At 37.0% G+C, this 19754-nt stretch overlaps 1 long non-coding RNA gene across 1 annotated transcript in view; it reads right to left on the bottom strand.

Moving 5' to 3' along the window:
• The window catches only part of LOC141373044 (uncharacterized), a 108938-nt gene extending 92347 nt beyond the window's left edge, over positions 1-16591 (bottom strand). Inside the window, exon 1 of the long non-coding RNA XR_012378673.1 lies at positions 16537-16591. This is a non-coding gene — a long non-coding RNA (uncharacterized lncRNA). The remainder of the gene's footprint in view (positions 1-16536) is intronic.
• Between the last annotated feature and the right edge of the window lie 3163 nt (positions 16592-19754).

The following is a 19754-nucleotide window of genomic DNA, read 5'->3' on the forward strand; positions in this document are numbered from 1 at the left end:
CAATGTTTAGAAAATGGGGTTTGGAAGCTAAGAATACTAAGATTGGTTCCTGGTCCCATTACCTACATGCAGCTATAACATTGTGTTTAAGAGAACAATACTAAAACCAGACTGCCTAGGATTGAATACTGAGTCTCTAAGTTGTATGACTTTGGACAAGGTTCTTAATATATATCTGTCACATAACTTCATATCTAAAATGAGAATACTATTAATTTTTACCTATATCACTGTTGTGAAGATTAATATGTTTAAGCAATTATAACATTGTCTAGCATAAATTAAACACTTAGTAAATGTTAGATTATTATTTTTCCATGTTCTCATTGGCAAACTCAGGATATGACCTATTAATAAGATTGCTTCAGGAAATAGAGGTTTTAATATAAAAATTTATGTTCCAAGTGCATAGTACACAGTAAATACTATTATTTTTTAGTAGGTAAATAGTAAATGAATGAGCAGTAGATAGTAAATAAATGAATTAAGAAGTGGTTTTCCCTTTTGTTGTATGCTTCCCTTCCCTTCTGTTTTAGCAAATTGCCTTGTCAATTTCAGAGTTAAAGGACTGACTGATTCGCAGATTTTTGTTTTTAAAATGATTAGATGTCACCATAATCAAATTTGAAACAGTAAGAAATTAAATGGGCTTTCTCTGCACATTGGAATGCACTTTTCCATAACTACATGAATGATTATACATGATCTGAAGGAAAAACTGTATTTACTATTCAAGTCAAAGGTCAGAGACCCAGAGGCAATTAAAATATTTTCTTTTTTTTTCAAAGATTGTATTTATTTATTTGAGAGAGAGAGAATGAGAGAGAGAGAGCACGAGAGGGAAGAGGGTCAGAAGGTGAAGCAGACCCCCTGCTGAGCAGGGAGCCCGATGCGGGACTCGATCCCGGGACTCCAGGATCATGACCTGAGCCAAAGGCAGTTGCTTAACCAACTGAGCCACCCAGACACCCTAAAATATTTTCTATGTATTTGGCAGAACTTTCAAATTTTATGCATTTAATCATTTTTATTATCATTTAATAGTTGTAAATATTCTTTTTAAGTAAAAAGTAATAAAATTTTCAGTAGTAATGATTAGAGATCACTGAATAAAAATTTGTTTTGCATTTTTCTGCTTGGTTTCATAATGAATACAACTGTACTCTACTAAATAATGAACTGGTTGAACACGGAAAAAGGTCTTATACTTGACCCTATGTTTTCCAAAAATTTTATTAGTCTTTGAATAAACACTTATTAAATGCGCAAGCAATTTCTCCCTGAGAAGGTGGTAATAGATCCTGGCTGAAGTCATCATCATCATCATCATCATGATCATCATCATCATCTGTAGGGTGAAAAAAGCATCTGAAACTCTAAAAATTTTTTTAAAAATATATAATGATGTAATTTCAACTCCTGCATTTAGGGTAAGAAAAAATCCAAAATAAACTATGTTTTCCAATCTTTGAAAATAATAATAATAATAAGAAGAAGAAGAAGAAGAAGAAGAAGAAGAAGAAGAAGAAACCAGAATATTTGATTATAAGATATTTAACAAAGAATTTAGAAGACAACTATTAGATCAGTGGATAAAGAGCTTATGACCCTAATTTTGTCATTTTATCTTAAATGTAAACTATATGTAGAAGGCACACAATGAGGTTTTAAAATTAGAATTCATCATATTTCAGATGTATAGAGTACAGTGTTACGACCACTTACATGCCATTCACATAGTTTAAGTAATTTGAAAATATATAAAAAAGCTAAATATACTTGTGTGGCTCTAACAAATTATATATAACATTCATACACCTCATCCTTACCAGAATTAATCAATCTCCTAAATTTGGTGTTTTTCTTTTATTTATTTAGTTTTTATTTATTTATTTGACAGAGAGAGAGAGAAAGACCACAAGTAGGGGGAGTGGCAGGCAGAGGGAGAAGGAGAAGCAGGCTCCCCACTGAGCAGAGAGCTTGGGGCTTGATCCCAGGACACTGGTGGCTCAACCGACTGAACCACCCAGGCACCCCTAAATTGGGTGTTTTTCATTTCCATGCATGTTTTTAGACATTTACTTTATACCATTATATCCATAAACACTATCTACTATTTCGCATATTTTAACTGTAATGTTAATACCTTAACATCATGCCCCACGTATTGTTGGGTTCCTCACATAAGGAGTTTGGAAGTCACCACATAGTCTTAACAAGTAAAAGCTGAACAGACTAAAAAACAACTCTTCTTTGATCCATAAGAGAGAAGAGGGCACAAGGCAAACCGCTGCTCCCAAGATGGGAAAGACAGGTGAATACAGAGAATAACAACTACCAGCACAGAAACTCATGAACAGAAACCTCCTGGAGAACCAGGGCCAAGAAGGAAAACCTGAACTGTAACTGACTAACTGCTAGAGGCTCAGTCCACAAGGCTGAGTTCAGAACTCCAGTCATGGTTGCAGGTGTCCCCCTTCCCCACTCACAATATTGTTAGATTTACCTCCAGGAGTTTGACCAGTTACCACAGGAATATCTAAGAAAAATCCCCTCATGCTTCCTGCAGGAGGAGAGGTGAAAGAACCATTTCCAAATATATCAGGGCACTCTGTTCTTAATAAGGTCAGCCCTCAGGAGAAACTAGTTAACTGGACCTTAACCTGCTGAGGTATTATCAGAGCCTAACTAACCTAAAGGAAAGGGAAATACCAAACTCCAGCCCACTATAGCTATTCTCTCCCACTTAAGGAGGGAGGAAGAAAAGAAAAAAAGAAAACAAAACCCAAAACCAATCAAGAAAACAAAACTCCTGAGAAACATTTGTAAAGTTCACAGTCCAGAGGCATAGGCTCATTAAAAGCTTGAGACAGAATCAAGGAAAGATGGCAGAGGAGTAGGGGACCCTATTTCAACTGGTCCCCTGAACTGAGCTGGATATCTACCAGACCACTCTGAGCACCCACGAAATCAACTTGAGATGTAAGAAGATCTAGATCTCTACAAACAGAATATCGCAGGCAGTTGGTTTTGAGGTACCAAGAAGGGAGCCATGATTCTATGGGCAGATATCAGAGGATAAATGGCAGCGGGAGGGAGCCTGTCTGCGGGGATCCTACACCTACGGTGAGTGACAGCCTCTTGAGCTGGGGACGGGGCACAGACAGGGCAGGGAAAGGAATTTAGGGCCGCCTCTGGGGCCGAAACCCGGAGCGGTGGGGTTGCACATGTGAACTGGGAGCAGCTGGTGGTTTTAGAAGCAGAAAGGACAGAGGCCCTGACCTGGAGGCAGGACTGGGGGTGCTGCACACAACCCAGGACACTGAAGTTTATAGCAGTATGGACAGAAACGGAGACAGTGTGGCCTGGAGAGCTCACTGAAGAACAGACTGTGATCTCTGCTCTGAGGCAGAGGGTTGGAAACAGTCTCTTCTGCTCTGACTCGCGGAAGAGACGAGGAAAGCCGCCAGGGAAAGCCCCCAGAGAACAAAAGTCCCAAAAACTGATTCCCATTGAGCCCATCCCCTGCCACAGGCGGCAGGGCAACTCTGCCCAAACAGGTTGCCAGAGTAACAGCGTGGCAGGCCCCTCCCCACAGAAGACAGGCTGGGAAAACAAGAGGCCAGCAACCCTAAGGCCCCTAGAAAACAGGTGCATCTTGCTTGGGTTCTGGTCACTAATTTGGACTCTATACATTCCCTCAACCACCCACCAACAGAATGACTAGGAGGAGGAACAACCAAAATAGAAAAGACTCAGAGATTATGACTTATGTTGCAGATTTACAAATGGATATAACCAAGATGTCGGAGATGGAATTCAGGCTAGCAATTGTGAAGACAATAGCTAGAATGGAGAAATCAATTAATGGCAACATAGAGTCTCTACGGGCAGAAATGAAAGCTTAATTGGCAGAACTTAAAAATGCTATCAATGAGATCCAATCTAATCTAGATAATCTAACAGCTAGGGTAAGTGAGGCAGAAGAACAAATAAATGACCTGGAAGACAATGTAATAGATAAAAAGGGAAAAGAGGAGGCCAGGGAAAAACAACTCAGAATCCATGAGAATAGATTCAGAGAAATAAGTGACACCATGAAGTGCTCCAATGTCAGAATAATTGGAATCCTGGAGGGAGTGGAGAGAGAGAGAGGACTAGAAGATGTATTTGAGCAAATCGTAGCTGAAAACTTCCCTAATCTGGGGAATGAAACAAACATTCATGTTCTAGAGGCAGAGAGGACCCCTCCCAAGATCAAGGAAAACAGGCCAACACCCCGGCATGTAATAATAAAACTTGCAAATCTTAGAACCAAGGAAACCATCTTAAGGGCAGTTAGGGGGAAGAGATTTCTTACGTACAGAGGGAGGAACATAAGAATAATGTCAGACCTATCCACAGAGACCTGGTAAGCCAGAAAGGCCTGGCAAGACATATTCAGGGTACTAAATGAGAAGAACATGCAGCCAAGAATACTTTATCCGGCAAGGCTGTCATTTAGAATGGATGGAGAGATGCAGAGCTTCCACGACCGGCAGGAATTGAAAGAATATGTGACCACTAAGCCGGTCCTGCAAGAAATATTAAGGGGGTTCTATAAAAGGAGAAAGACCCCAAGAGTGATATACAACAGAAATTTACAGGGACAATCTATAAAAACAATGCCTTCACAGGCAACATGATGACAATTAATTCATTTCTTTCAACAATCAGTCTCAATGTGAAAGGCCTAAATGCTCCCATAAAATGGCACAGGGTTGCAGATTGGATAAAAAGACAGGACCCATCCATATGCTGCCTACAAGAGACTCATTTTGAACCTAAGGATACATCCAGATTGAAAGTGAAGGGATGGAAATCCATCTTCCATGCCAGTGGACCTCAAAAGAAAGCTGGCGTAGCAATTCTTACATCAGACAAATTAGATTTTAAACTAAAGTCTGTAATTAGAGACACAGGACGCTATATCATTCTTGAAGGGTCTATCCAACAAGAAGATCTAACAATTGTAAATATCTATGCCCCCAACATGGGAGCAGCCATCTACATAAGCCAACTGTTAACCAAAATAAAGAGTCATATTGATAACAATACGTTAATTGGAGGAGACCTCAATACTCCAACCTCAGCAATGGACATATCATCTAAGCTGAAAATCAACAAGGAAACAAGAGCTTTGAATGATACACTGGACCAGATGGACCACATAGATAAATACAGAACATTCCACCCTAAAACAACAGAATCCTCATTCTTCTCAAGCACACATGGAACTTTCTCCAGAATAGACCACATACTGGGTCACAAATCAGGTCTCAACCGAAACCAAAAGATTGAGATTATTTCCTGCATATTCTCAGACCACAATGCTTTAAAACTGGAACTCAATCACAAGAAAAAATTTGGCAGAAATGCAAACACTTGGAAGCTAAAGACCACTCTGGTCAACAACGTTTGGTTCAACCAGGAAATCAAAGAAGAACTTAAACAATTCATGGAAATCAATGAGAACGAAAACACATCAGTCCAAAACCTATGGGATACTGCAAAGGAGGTCCTAAGGGAAAAATACATAGCCATCTAAGCCTCACTCAAAAAAACTGAAAAATCCCAAATTCACCAACAAACTCTACACCATAAAGAACTAAGAAAAAGCAACAAATGATGCCTAAGCCACGCTTTAGAAGAGAAATAATTAAAATTAAAGCAGAGATCAATGAATTAGAAACCAGAAACACAGTAGATCAGATCAACAAAACTAGAAGTTGGTTCTTTGAAAGAATTAATAAGATCAATAAACCACTGGCCAGACTTATCCAAAGAAAAGAGAAAGGACCCAAATTAATAAAATGAATGAAAGGGGAGAGATCACGACTAACACCAAGAAAATAGAAACAATTATTAGAAATTATTATCAACAACTATATGCCAATAAACTGAGCAATCAGGATGAAATGGAGGCCTTCCTGGAAACCTATAAGCTCCAAGACTGAAACAGGAAGAAATTGACAACCTGAATAGGCCAATAACCAGTAGCAAGATTGAAACAGTGATTAAAAACCTCCCCAAAAACAAGAGTCCAGGGCCTGATGGATTCCCTGAAGAATTCTATCAAACATTCAAAGAAGAAATAATACCTATTCTACTGAAGCTGTTTCAAAAAAATAGAAACAGAAGGAAAATTTCCAAACTCATTCTATGAGGCCAGCATTACCTTAATCCCCAAACCAGGCAAAGACCCCATCAAAAAGGAGAATTTCAGACTGATATCCCTGATGAATATGGATTTCAAAATCCTCAACAAAATCCTAGCTAATAGGATCTAACAATACATTAAAAGGATCACCCACTACGACCAAGTGGGATTTATCCCCAGGATGCAAGGGTGGTTCAACATTCGCAAATCAATCAATGTGATAGAACACTTTAATAAGAGTGATTAAAACTCTTCAGAGTATAGGGATAGAGGGAACATTCCTCAAGTTCATAAAATCCATCTATGAAATACCCACAGCGAATATCATCCTCAATGGGGAAAAGCTGAAAGCCTTTCCCTTAAGATCAAGAACACTTCAAGAATGCCCACTCTCTCCACTACTGTTCAACATAGTACTAGAAGTCCTAGCAACAGCAATCAGACAACAAAAAGAAATAAAATGTATTCAAATCGGCAAAGAAGAAGTCAAACTCTCTCTTTTCACAGACAACATGATACTTTATGTGGAAAACCCAAAAGACTCCACTCCCACATTACTAGAACTCATATAGCAATTCAGCAATGTGGCAGGATACAAAATCAATGCACAGAAATCAGTTGCTTTCTTATACACTAACAACGCAACTGTAGAAAGAGAAATTAGAGAAAGGATTCCATTTACAATAGCACCAAAAACCATAAGATACCTCAGAATAAACCTAACCAAAGAGATAAAGGATCTATACTCTAGGAACTACAGAACCCTCATGAAAGAAATTGAAGAAGACACAAAAAGATGGAAAAATATTCCATGCTCATGGTTCAGAAGAATAAACACTGTTAAAATGTCTATGCTACCCAGAGCAATCTATACCTTCAATGCCATCCCAATCAAAATTCCAATGACATTTTTCAAAGTGCTGAAACAAACAATCCTAAAATTTGTACGGAATCAGAAAAGACCCCAAATTGCCAAGGAAATGTTGAAAAAGAAGAACAAAGCTGGGGTCATCACGTTGCCTGATCTCAAGCTATATTACAAAGCTGTGATCACCAAGACAGCATGGTACTGGCACAAAAACAGACATACAGACCAATGGAACAGAATAGAGAACCCAGATATGGACCCTCAACTCTATGGTCAGATAATCCTTGACAAAGCAGGAAAAAACATGCATTGGAAAAAAGACAGTCTCTTCAATAAATGGTGCTGGGAAAACTGGACAGCCACATGCAGAAGAATGAAATTCGACCACTCTCTAACACCATACACAAAGATAAACTGAACGTGGAAGAAAGACCTCAATGTGAGACAGGAATCCATCAAAATCCTAGAGGAGAACATAGGCAGTAACCTCTTTGACATCGCCCACAGCAACTTCTTTCATGACACATCTCCAAAAGCTAGTGAAACAAAAGCAAAAATGAACTTTTGGGACTTCATCAAGATAAAAAGCTTCTGCACAGCAAAGGCAACAGTCAACAAAATAAAGAGGCAACCCACAGAATGGGAGAAGATATTTGCAATTGACACTACAGATAAAGGGCTGGTTTCCAAGATCTATAAAGAACTTCTCAAACTCAACACCCAAAAAACAAATAATGAAGTCAAAAAATGGGCAGAAGATATGGAAAGACACTTCTCTGAAGAAGACATACAAATGGCTAACAGACACGTGAAAAAATGTTCATCATCATTAGCCATCAGGGAAATTCAAATCAAAACCACATTGAGATACCACCTTACACCAGTTAGAATGGACAGGGAAAGAAACAACAAATGTTGGAGAGGTTGTGGAGAAAGGGGAACCATCTTACACTGTTGGTGAGAATGCAAGTTGGTACCCCCACTTTGGAACACAGTGTGGAGGTTCTTCAAAAAATTAAAAATAGAGCTACCCTATGACCCATCAATTGCACTCTTGGGTATTTACCCCAAAGACACAGATGTAGTGAAAAGAAGGGCCATATGCACCCCAATGTTCATAGCAGCAATGTTCACAAAGAACCAAACTGTGGAAAGAGCCGAGATGCCCTTCAACAGATGAATGGATAAAGAAGATGTGGTCCCTATATACAATGGAACATTACTCAGCCATCAGAAAGGATGAATACCCAACTTTTACATCAACATGGATGGGACTGGAGGAGATGATGCTAAGCGAAATAAGTCAAGCAGAGAAAGTCAATTATCATATGGTTTCACTTATTTGTAGAACATAAGGAATAGAACGGAGGACATTAGGAGAAGGAAGGGAAAAATGAAGAGGGGGGAATCGGAGGGAGAGATGAACCATGAGAGACGATGGACTCTGAGAAACAATCAGGGTTTTAGAGGGGAAGGGGGAAGGGGGATTATTAAGCCTGGTGATGGGTATTAAGGAGGGCACGTACTGCATGGAGCACTGGCTGTTATACGAAAACAACGCATCGTGTATCACCACATCAAAAACTAATGATGTATTGTATGGTGACTAACATAACATAATAAACTAAAAATAAAATAAAATAAATAAAACAAAAATAAAAGCCCGAGACATAATCTTAGGACTATCGAGTGCTTCCCCTCCCCCCACATCTTCCCTACCCCATTACTAAAGGTCTATTACAGCAGTTCCTTTTACCTGGTACATCATGTCTGGCTATCAAGAAAAAAATTACATGGTACACCAAATGGCAAAAAGCACATTTTAAAGGCACAGAACAAACATCAGAACCAGACATGGCAAAGTCATTGGGATTGCCACACTGGGAAGTCAAAACAACTATGATTAATATGCTAAGGCTCTAGCGAATAAAGGAGACAGCAGGAAAGAACAGACGGGCAATATAAACAAAGAGGTGGAAACCCTAAGAAAAAGACAAAACTAAACGCTAGCGATAAAAACCACTAAAACAGAATGGAAGAATGCCTTTGATGAGCTTACTAGTAAACTGGACACAGCTGAGGAAAGAATCTCTGAGTTTAAAGATATCTCAATAAAAACCTCCAAAACTAAAAAGAGAACAAACAGTGAAAAAAAATAACAGAATATCCAAGGATTGTGGGACAACTACAAAACATGCAATAAATGTGTAACGGAAATAACAGAACGAGAAGGAAAAGAGAAAGAGAAAAAATATTTGAAACAATAATGATTGGGAATTTCGCCAAATTAATGTCAAATACATGATACTTATTTATTTCAACCATTAACTTTATGTGATTTATCTATGTTGATATATGTAGTTCTATATAATTTACTTTCATTGATACATTTCATTTTATAGATACACTATCAAATTAGATATTTGTTTCTAATTATCTGCTGTCATAGTACTGCAATAAATATTCCTTTTTAATGTCATTTTGCATGCATATGAGGGTTTCTCTAGGGCAGTGCTGGACAATGGAATTTTCCGTGATAATAAAGTGTTCTGTATCAGTGTTGTCCAAAACTGTAGCCATTAGCCCCGTGTGGTCACTGAACACCTAGAATACAGCTAGTGTGGCAGAGAAACTGACTTTTTACTTTAATTTACATAAATGTAAATTAAATAGTCACATATGGCCAGTAACTATGCTATTTGGAGGTATACTAAGAAGTACTGTTAGAGAAGATGCCTGGAAGAGAGGAAGTCATGGCCAGCCATTAAAAAAGACAGACGCCTGTCCTGGCAGCAGAGCTCCAAAGAAAGTACAAGAAGCCAGATCAACACAGATAGGCCCAGGATGGCCTGTGTCATGAGAGGAAAACCCTTGACTAAATAAGGAAAAAACAAAACCAAACAAAACACAGAAACCCTGCTTCCAAGAAATCCAGTCTGAGTAATGAATATTCTACCCCCTTGTTAACATGGTCAATAAAAGACAGAAACCCAAACCCTGGCTCACCCACTCTCACATCTCAAGGGTGTATTTTCATTTTAATAAACTTCCCAGCTTGTGCTGCTCATCCACTCTATTGTGTCCTTGAATTCTTTCACCTGAAGACCAGCAGCCTCAGGCCACATCTTTGGGACTGGCTGGTCATGTTCTCAGGGCCCAAGGTCTCCCCAGTTCACCCAGCAACAGTACTGATATACTATAAAGTACTACTATACTTTAGAAGTACTATGCTTCTCGAAGTGACACCACTATGTCATAGGTATATTCATTTTCAACTTTACTATTTCATGTGGCCCAAAAAATGTTCAAACAATTTAATTTTTCTTCAACACATATAAGAAAATCTGTTTTATTTTCACTATCTTTACCAATCTAGTCCTTCTTTTTGGCTTGTGTTTCCACTATTTAATAATCTATTTAAGGCTCAGAAAACTAAAAAAAAAGGTAATATAGTTTAAAAACTAAACTAAAAAAAAAAAGGTAATGTAGTTTGTCAGAATTTTTGTGTCGTTTTGCTTTCAAGGCTTACTTTAGGAAATATTTTCCTAACTAAAGGTCTTCAAAAGCTATTCTATATTTTCTTCTAAAATTCTTGTGGGGGCACCCGGGTGTCTCGGTTGGTTGAGCGTCAGACTCTTGATGTCGGCTTAGGTCATAATATCAGGGTCTTGAGATTGAGCCTGGCATTGGGCTCCATGCTCAGTGGGGAGTGTGCTTGAGATTCTCTCTTCCTCTCCTTCTGCCCCTCCCTCCACTTGTGCCCGTGCTCTCTCTCTCAAATAAACAAATAAACCTTTAAAAATAAAATAAAATTCTTGTGTATAATAATTTAATAAATAAGAAAGAGAAATCTAACTATTTTTATCTATGTGAAAAACATTTGTCCCAACGCCATTTAACCCATTGTGTTCCTCCTAATATTTCAAAGTCATCTTTCTCATATATCAAGTTACCAAATATTCATTGATTTGTTTCTGGTCCTCTGGTCTATTTTTCTCTCCTTCCACAAATATTGCATATTAATTACACTATTTTTATAATTCTTGATAACTGGTAAGAAAAAGCTCTCCATCTTGTTCTTAATAGTATAGCCAATGTTGGAGCTCCTTTTTAAACTATTTTATATATCCCCTCAGCTTAGATAAACTTAGATAAACTCTCAAGCATGTTTGTGCTACTAAACCCAGATTTGTCCATAAACAGAAAGCTAGAATTAGCCCCTAACCAATAACTCACTAGTACAGAAGCATGAGAGAACAGATCCATTGTATTAGAATGGAACAACTCTGAGCTAATTTAGAGTTTTTCTATGGAACCAGCCTCAATCTGTTCATTATGGTACTTTGTCTGAAATCACAGCCTTGCTTGGCTCCCTCTTTATCTCTTACTAGTTTCTTCTTGGCACCCTTTCTTTAAAAAAAATCACTTGCACAAGCATACTTATTTTATAGGCTGCTTCTGAAGAACCTAAATTGAAAACAGCAGCTGTTAGCCCTCTGTTCTTTCATGTACTTACAGTCTGGTTGTCTAGTTTCTGACTCACATACAAATACGTACAAGCACACACACAAACGTGAATTAGTTGGGATTTTTAATAGAAAAATAATTGAACTTTAATAGAAAAATAATTGCTTTATCACATTCTATCTTTATATACATGAATTTATGTTTCTCCTTTTATTCAGTTCTATTATAATTATTCAATAAAAATTTACTTTTACATAAAGTCATGCACATCCTTTATTCGATTTATTCTTAGGTCTTAGGCCCCTTATGCTTTTGTTGCTATTTCCAATTACATTTTGTTGGTGACTTAGAGGAATAGCATTTGTGATACTAATGTTTACCAACATTGCCAAATTTCCTTTATAACTTTCTTTCCTTCCTTCCTTCTTTCCTTTTCTTGTCTTGTCTCTTGTCTTCCCTTTCTCTCTCTCTTTCTCCTTCTCTAATGTAACCCCTGGGATCTGTTACTTTCTTCTTAGCTCAGCTATGCATTTAAGAGAATTTTTAAAAACATATTTTGCCAACATTTGTAGGTATTATTTTACTGTAGAATTTTCAGGATTATCTACTTTTACCATTTTTAGATACTTGGTTCCTTAGGAGAGCAACAAAAACACCTGAACAAAATGCCAACATTTTGCTCAGTTTGTTAGTATTATGTACTTGGCATATCTCTGATTATTCACATGTAAATAAAGACCTATTTAATTTGATAACCCTAGGGAAGGGTGAAAGCTAACATTGATTTTTCTTAAAGTCTGAGGTATTCCAACCATGATCTCTCTTAAAGAATCTTCTGATGATTCAACTTTTTAATTTTCCTCTTCTGTGCATTTGTCCTAAAGTACAAGAGTCTTTTACAAAACTACCTTATATTTGGAGTATTTGTGATTAGATGACATTACCCAAAGACCCAAATCAGTGTTATACAAGTACACTGCTAGTTAAAAGGCTAATTCTTGGTAAGAACAAAGTTTCTTTATATTGCATTACTTTAAAAAATTACATTTATTACTGACCATCAAGATAAAACTGACAACTATAATAAAGAGCTAATATGAGAGATGTACTGAGAATGCCACTCCATATCTCTATCTGTATGCGTAATTCAATTAAAAAAATTAAATTGTAACCTTACTCTAGCCTTTCTTAAAGCAGAAAATCATACATAAAACGTGACATTGTCCCTAAATCATAACATATTTTTATAGTGGTTTGAAAGTTAACTAAGTACTTTTACTTCAATGGTCTCATTTGATTTGATTCTCTGATTATCATTGTGATGTAGACAAATGGAGACATTATTATCACTTGTACAAATGAGAGACCTGAACTTCAAAAATGTGGATTAAATTCTCAGAGCCTCTTATTTCTATAACGAGGATGAGGAAAGCGATCTTGGAGTCATTGTCTGACTTACATACAAAATAACAGACTGCTCAAGTATGCTGTGCTTTCTGGCACATTCTCAGGAGTTGGTCTAATAAGAAGGCCACAATAGAGTAACTCTAAGAAGAATGCATGTTCTTTTAGCATAACTGTACAGCTAATCAATAAGATAAATGTATTATTATACAATCGATTTGGATTGAGTAGGCAAATCCTGGTTCAGAAATCATTTTGAAAGCTAGAACACTTTCCGTTATAATCAGGGTTCAATGTAATAACTAATATAACTGCATTTTTTGGAGTACTGTTGCTTTTGTTATGGATTTTATTAAATATTTTTCCACCAAGGATAATGGACACTATAGTTATATTAGATATAAGGAACAATACTTACCAGTTTTGTTTCTTACTTTTTTTCTTCCTTTCATCTTTGCTTCCTCTCTTATTTATTTTTATTAAAAAGAAAACATCAAACCACATGGCAACAACAACTAAGGCACTAAAATTAAAATATAAGATATTCTAATGTTCATATTATGTTAAAAAATTCAGAGATTTGAAAAAACTTATAAAAGAAGTGTGATATATTGTGTTTTTATCTTATCTAAAATCATTACATGTTTCCACAAAGAAAAGGAAATGCCAGTGCCTCTGTGGTAATAAAAAATGAAAAGTGTCTATTTTAAATAGTACTAACAGACCCTTTTTACTAGTCTTTCTCCTATTTATGTATAGCTCTCCATTCTGCTCTAAAGTAAAATGTTCTCTGTCACTAAATCCATTTCTCATTGTGGGGACCTAAGCAGCTGTGTTAATAAGGTGAACACAATGATAGCATGATCCCTATGTCTCATATATCATTGTATATTAAGCCATAGCTTATAGTCATTAAAAATTGTGAATTAAATATCTAAATCCCAATTGATAACTCAACTATGGAAAACAACATACTTTATATCTTGTAGTATTTGATGAGAATACATAATGAAATAAAGTCTGAAAACAGATTATAATAATATTTTCTTTTTGTTAATGTGCAAACAAATAATAAGCTGTATACCATATCGGTAAAGTGTATACAAATTTTCGTATACATTAATTATAAAGACATATATGTATGTGTACCAAATATGTGTATGAGCACATAAATGGCAAATATGTTAGATTACTGTAAGTTGGATTTCACTATATATTTTTGTAAAAGTGAAATTTTTAGTGGGAATGTAATTTAGTAAAACTCAAGCTGTGAATGGGAATGCAAATACCTGCTGTATTATCTAACTGTTTCACTTTTAGGTAATTATCCAAGAGAAATAAAAGGATATACATATAAGGATATGTACTTGAATATTCCTAGCAGCTCTATTTAGTCCCATACTGGAAATAACCTAAATGACTGTCAACCAATGAATAAACACACTGTAGTACATCCACACAGTAGAATACTACTCATCAATAAAAGTAACTGAACTACTAATATAGGCAATCAACAAGGATTAATTTTGAATTAATTATGCCAAGTGGAAGAAGCAGGGAGAAAGAAAAGTCAGTACTGTATGAAATAAGTACATAAGTTCTAAAAATTGCAATAGAACTTATGTACTTATTTCATACAGTACCTACGCAATTTCTATACAGTACATACAGTACCTATGCAATTTCTACTGTTGTGTTAGAACAAGATCAGTTGTTGCTGGTGCTGATGTCACAGGTGGAAGAGAGGGGTGAGAATAAAGAGGGACATGAGGAAGATACGTGGGAGAGTCTCCAAAGGTCAGGAGAAAACCACTATGGATGATGGATATATTCATTATTTGGATGTAGGTGATGGTTTCAATGTATATACTTATATGAAAATTTATTTAGGTGTATATTCTAAATATATGCAGATTATATGCTGACATTTCAATAAAGCTATAAAAAATATAGAACCAGGCCCAAAGGCCAAAACTTTCCATCTACTTCTCAGATAGAATTATTCCAAAAGCACTATTCAAGAAAGACAGCACATTTACAGAACTGATACTTAAAATTTTTCTGTAAAAATCTGAGTTATCTTACAAGTGTTTAAGGGAAAATCTGGTCAGCTACCCTACAAAGACCCCAGTGGCTTTCCTTGACTATTTTTGTTTCACTCCACAAGGACCGCTGTGTGTGCTGGTGTCATACATGCTGCTCTTACACAATACTGTGTCTCTGGTTAAGAGAACTCCTCTTCCCCCCTACTGACATCTATGATACTGACCATCTTAGGCAGAACTCAGCTACAGGAAGGAGAAACCATGTCAGCTGTTTGAAGCAGAAAATAGTTTAGTATCAAGGGATTAGAAATAACCAACATTATTAGAAGAACTAAATGAGTGGATTCTAGACTAAGCCTATCCAGGAAGGTAGGAATCAGGAAACTATCACTGGAACCGGAACTCTTCATTTCAATTACATGATGTCTAGGTATCAGCCACAGATCATGTAGACACTGTCTGCCAACTCAAAGACTTTCAACATCGACAAAGCCAGTGATTGTACACTGGAAGGCTGTGGCAAAATCCCTAATATCTTCATGCCTGCAAATGAGCAGGGGGAGAAAAGAAGTGCAGCAAGATGGCCTTTGCCTCATCCTGACTTCACATCTTATAGAGTTGTTTATATTTATACCTGATTCACCTTCATATCTCTAGACATTTCCCAGACTCTGGGAAATATAATCTAACCTATGAGGTATAGGCAACTATATCATAGTAGAATGACTGTGGATGCTGAGTGCCATTCACCATGTCCACTAAATTATCCATCTCTACCAGATGCCAGTTAGAGTCTTGGTGTTGCCTAAATGGGAGCTGTGCCATCAGGCATTGATGAATTATAGAAGTTGCACTTTATTCCTCCAAAAGAGGGAAACATACTTGTCTTCCACTTTCGTCTTAATATTTTTTCCACAAGAATACCAAAGCAGTTGTACTAGAGATGGTATGTTTTATAGGATTTTTTAAAAAATTTTTTGGTCTTGGGCGCCTGGGTGGCTCAGTTGGTTAAGTGACTGCCTTCGGCTCAGGTCATGATCCTGGAGTCCCGGGATCGAGTCCTGCATCGGGCTCCCTGTTCAGTAGGGAGTCTGCTTCTCCCTCTGACCCTCTTCCCTCTCATGCTCTCTATCTCTCATTCTCTCTCTCTCTCAAATAAATAAATAAAATCTTAAAAAAAAATTTGGGTCTTATAGGATTTTTAATGGAACAGTACTATTAAAATAATTTTACTTATCTTTGACCCTCTCACTCCACAATATAGATATGACTCTAAGAAGAGACGGATATGGAACTTAGATTAGAGAAATCTAAATCTAAATCTAAATCTAATTCTAAATCTAAATCTAAATCTATCTTTATGATTAACTCCATCTGGTACTCTGGATTTTCCCTCAACAATGCAGGTTTTGTCAGTGGGTCATATCTCTTTGTCATATTTAACTCTTGGTTATCCTAGAATGAATTCTTATCTTCCATAGAAACTGATCTTAAAGAGTTTGGTAGATCATGTTTCCTAAAATGACACAAAAACTACCATTCTGCAATGTTACCTTGATGTTCTCTGATCAAGAGGTGAAGTCTATTTCATCTCCTTTTGAATCTGAGCTACCCTGTGACTACTATGACCAACAGAATTAAAAGGAAGTGACATTCTGGAACTTTTAGGAACAAGCAGTAAGAATGCTTGGTATTGACCACCTTTGTGCTCTGGAGTCAGCATGTAAGAAGTTGGGAGACCATCAAGTTGTGCAAAAGCCCATGCTAGCCACATAGAAAGACCATGTGGAAAAAGAGAAAGAGATGCCTGACCAGCTCTGAACTATTCTAGTAATTTCAACTGAGTAAAAAATACATGAGTAATGAAATCATCTTGAAATTTCAGCTTTCTGTGTCAGCCCAGTGTCAACCCACATGGAATAGAGAAAAGCTGCCCCTAGGGATCAGCACTCAATGTAGTATAGGTGCCTGACATTAAGCTTTTGATTGCCAGGCATCTGTTTGAAAGACATCCAACTTGAGTAAGAATATTTCCAGTTGCATGATACAGCTACTAGCAAGACAACCAGATAAGAAATTAGGCTGACCCCACACATGAGTCCCTTCTTTCAGAAAGCCCTGGAAAATCTAGATAACTGCCTGAATGCCCCTGCTTCTCCCTTCTCATGACCTAATTCCCACTCTTTGACTTTAAATTAGCCAATAAAGAGTGAGCTTGCAAAACCCTAGATGCCCCACCCTTGGACCCTAATAAAGGCAGGGCTCCAGGTTCCTACCCACCCTGCCCCGCTTCCTCTCTCTCTCCCCTGACCTTCCTATGTGGCCCTTAGGCATGCCAAGTACCCTCTAGGACTTGTGGGTAATACATCTTTTCTTCAAAGTTCCGTGATGGTTTTTGCTGAAGTGTGTCCTGAAATCATAGTAAGAACCATAAGGGTTGGTCCAGTCACAACATCAGCCCCTGTGGAGGGCTCACTACAAGTAACACTGGCCCAAGCCCGGAGAGCGTCACTATTAATTGGCTGGGACCAACATTAACACCTGAATTTAAGAAACAGGAGCTATGCTAAATAATTATTATTGTTTCTAACCTCAAAATACCCCTCAGCTACAGTTTTAGTATAATTAAATAAAATATATGGGGGCGCCTGGGTGGCTCAGTTGGTTGGGTGGCTGTCTTCAGCTCAGGTCATGATCCCAGGGTCCTGGGATCGAGCCCCGCATCGGGTTCCCTGCTCAGCGGAGAGCCTGCTTCTGCCTCTTCCTCTGCCTGCCTTTCTGCCTACTTGTGCTCTCTCTCTATCTCTCTGTCAAATAAACAAATAGAATCTTAAAAAAAAATCTTTAAAATAAAATAAAATAAAATAATATATATGATTGTAACATAACAAGAAACTTACGCTGATATTTTAAAAACAGGATTACATTTCAGGTATTTTTTACCTTTAGATTAAAATGTATTTTTAAAACTTGTTTTATGAATTGAGATACTTTAAACATGTTTTTTTAATGTTTAATGATGTTTAATATTATTACTGGAACTCTGATATTTCTTATCTGAACACTTTACAGTTTTAAATTTTTTGATTATCTAAGGATACTATCAAATTACGTAATTAGGAATAAAATTTGGTTTGCAATTTCTATTAGTGTCATTACATAAAGTTAAGAAAATATGCTATATTTCACTTCTGTTGTATCTTAAGATGAATGCAATTAGCAATTTATAAGTTAAGTGGTCTCCAGTTGCCTGAAGAAAAGGAGAGGATGAAATACTTGATCAAAATTAGCCTTCCTTGCAACTAGCAATCCTGAGCAAATGAAAAGGTATGGTCACATATTTAAAATACATTTCAAATCATTTACAACTGTGTTGTTGCGAATTCACTAAGTTCTGTGGAAATCTAATGAATTCTAAGAGCAACTGTGTGTGTGTGTTAGAAATTCTACATATGTTAAATATTTTAAAAAGCCAGAGGGCAAATGTGGTTAATTGTGAATAAATTTAACCACAGTACCTCTCATTGAGGGGTCTGTTGAGTCAAAGAAGTTGGCTAGGTCAGTGTAATGACTGATATCCTGGCGGCTGACACAAAAGCATGAGCTTTCTCTTTTTTTAGGATCATTTTCCAAGAAAGCCTGCCTGAGCACAAATTGACTTGTGTTGGCAGTGAATTTCTGAATCCTGACAGGACAGGAAAGAATATCATCCTTCGATCCACTCTCTTCTGGCATGTCAGGGGCGGGGGAAAAACTATGTTAGCCCCAGGAATAAAGTTACCAAACATTACTCAATTCCCAAAAGAAAGAAGCTGTTCCTGGGGGAAGTCTGTAACATTTAATTGGAGCATATTTGACAACTTCTTTCCTCTCATCACAGGCTAATACTATGGCTGTGTTCAGAGCACCCTTTGAAAAACATATTAGCGCTCCAGGCCTCTCCCTGCCCCTCCCTCTAGATAAGGCTGAATAGTTTAGAATAATCTTTGAAGGACTGGGTTGACAGCTTCAGATAAAAGCACTTCTAATTTATACGCAGAGCTGGGAGGGAATGAACTCTGAGGCCAGGAAAAGAAAGCAAAGGTTGAGGGAAATTAGCCGGGGATGCTGCAGAGGAATTCAATGTTAACACTTTTCTTATCTGGGCTTATTGAAAGTTTGCCTAACTTGTAGCTAGCAGAATCTAAAATAAATATGTTATGAATACAGCATTTAGAAAGCAACAATAATGAATATATATGAAAATGGACCTTTAGATCACAAATTCTAAGCAAATCAAGAAAGCCACTAATGATTGCTGCTACTTAATTTATTGCCTTTCCATTCTCTCTAATCTTTGCTACAATGCTGTTATGCAAATGTTCTATCCTCTGAATTCTAAGACAACCCATTTTCAGGAGGTACTTCCTAACAGCTTTACTGAAGATTTAGGAAAACTGGGATTTTATGTCAAAGATTTATATTAATTTTCCACCTTATTTAAATTCTGCAATTTTCAAAGGGTTCATGCTATTGGGGAAGTGTCATAGTCCCAAGGTGAGAGATCGCTTTATGTTTTGGATCTTCTATTAATTGGCATTATAATACACCACTTTCAGTGGAGAACATCACTATCCTTTTCTACTTTCTCCAGAGGTATCCTGACTTTCTTCCCAGTCCATGAAGACTGCTCTTCATTTCATGGACTTTATGACTTGTGTCTATTCTTTTTTTTTTTTCTAGGAGGGTAGAATCTAAGTTTGTCTAAATACAAACAAAATATTAAAACAAC

Source organism: Callorhinus ursinus, unplaced genomic scaffold (assembly GCF_003265705.2).
Source record: "Callorhinus ursinus isolate GAN/ISIS: 27379988/994484 unplaced genomic scaffold, GSC_fseal_2.0 scaffold7, whole genome shotgun sequence".
Lineage (NCBI taxonomy): Eukaryota > Metazoa > Chordata > Mammalia > Carnivora > Otariidae > Callorhinus > Callorhinus ursinus.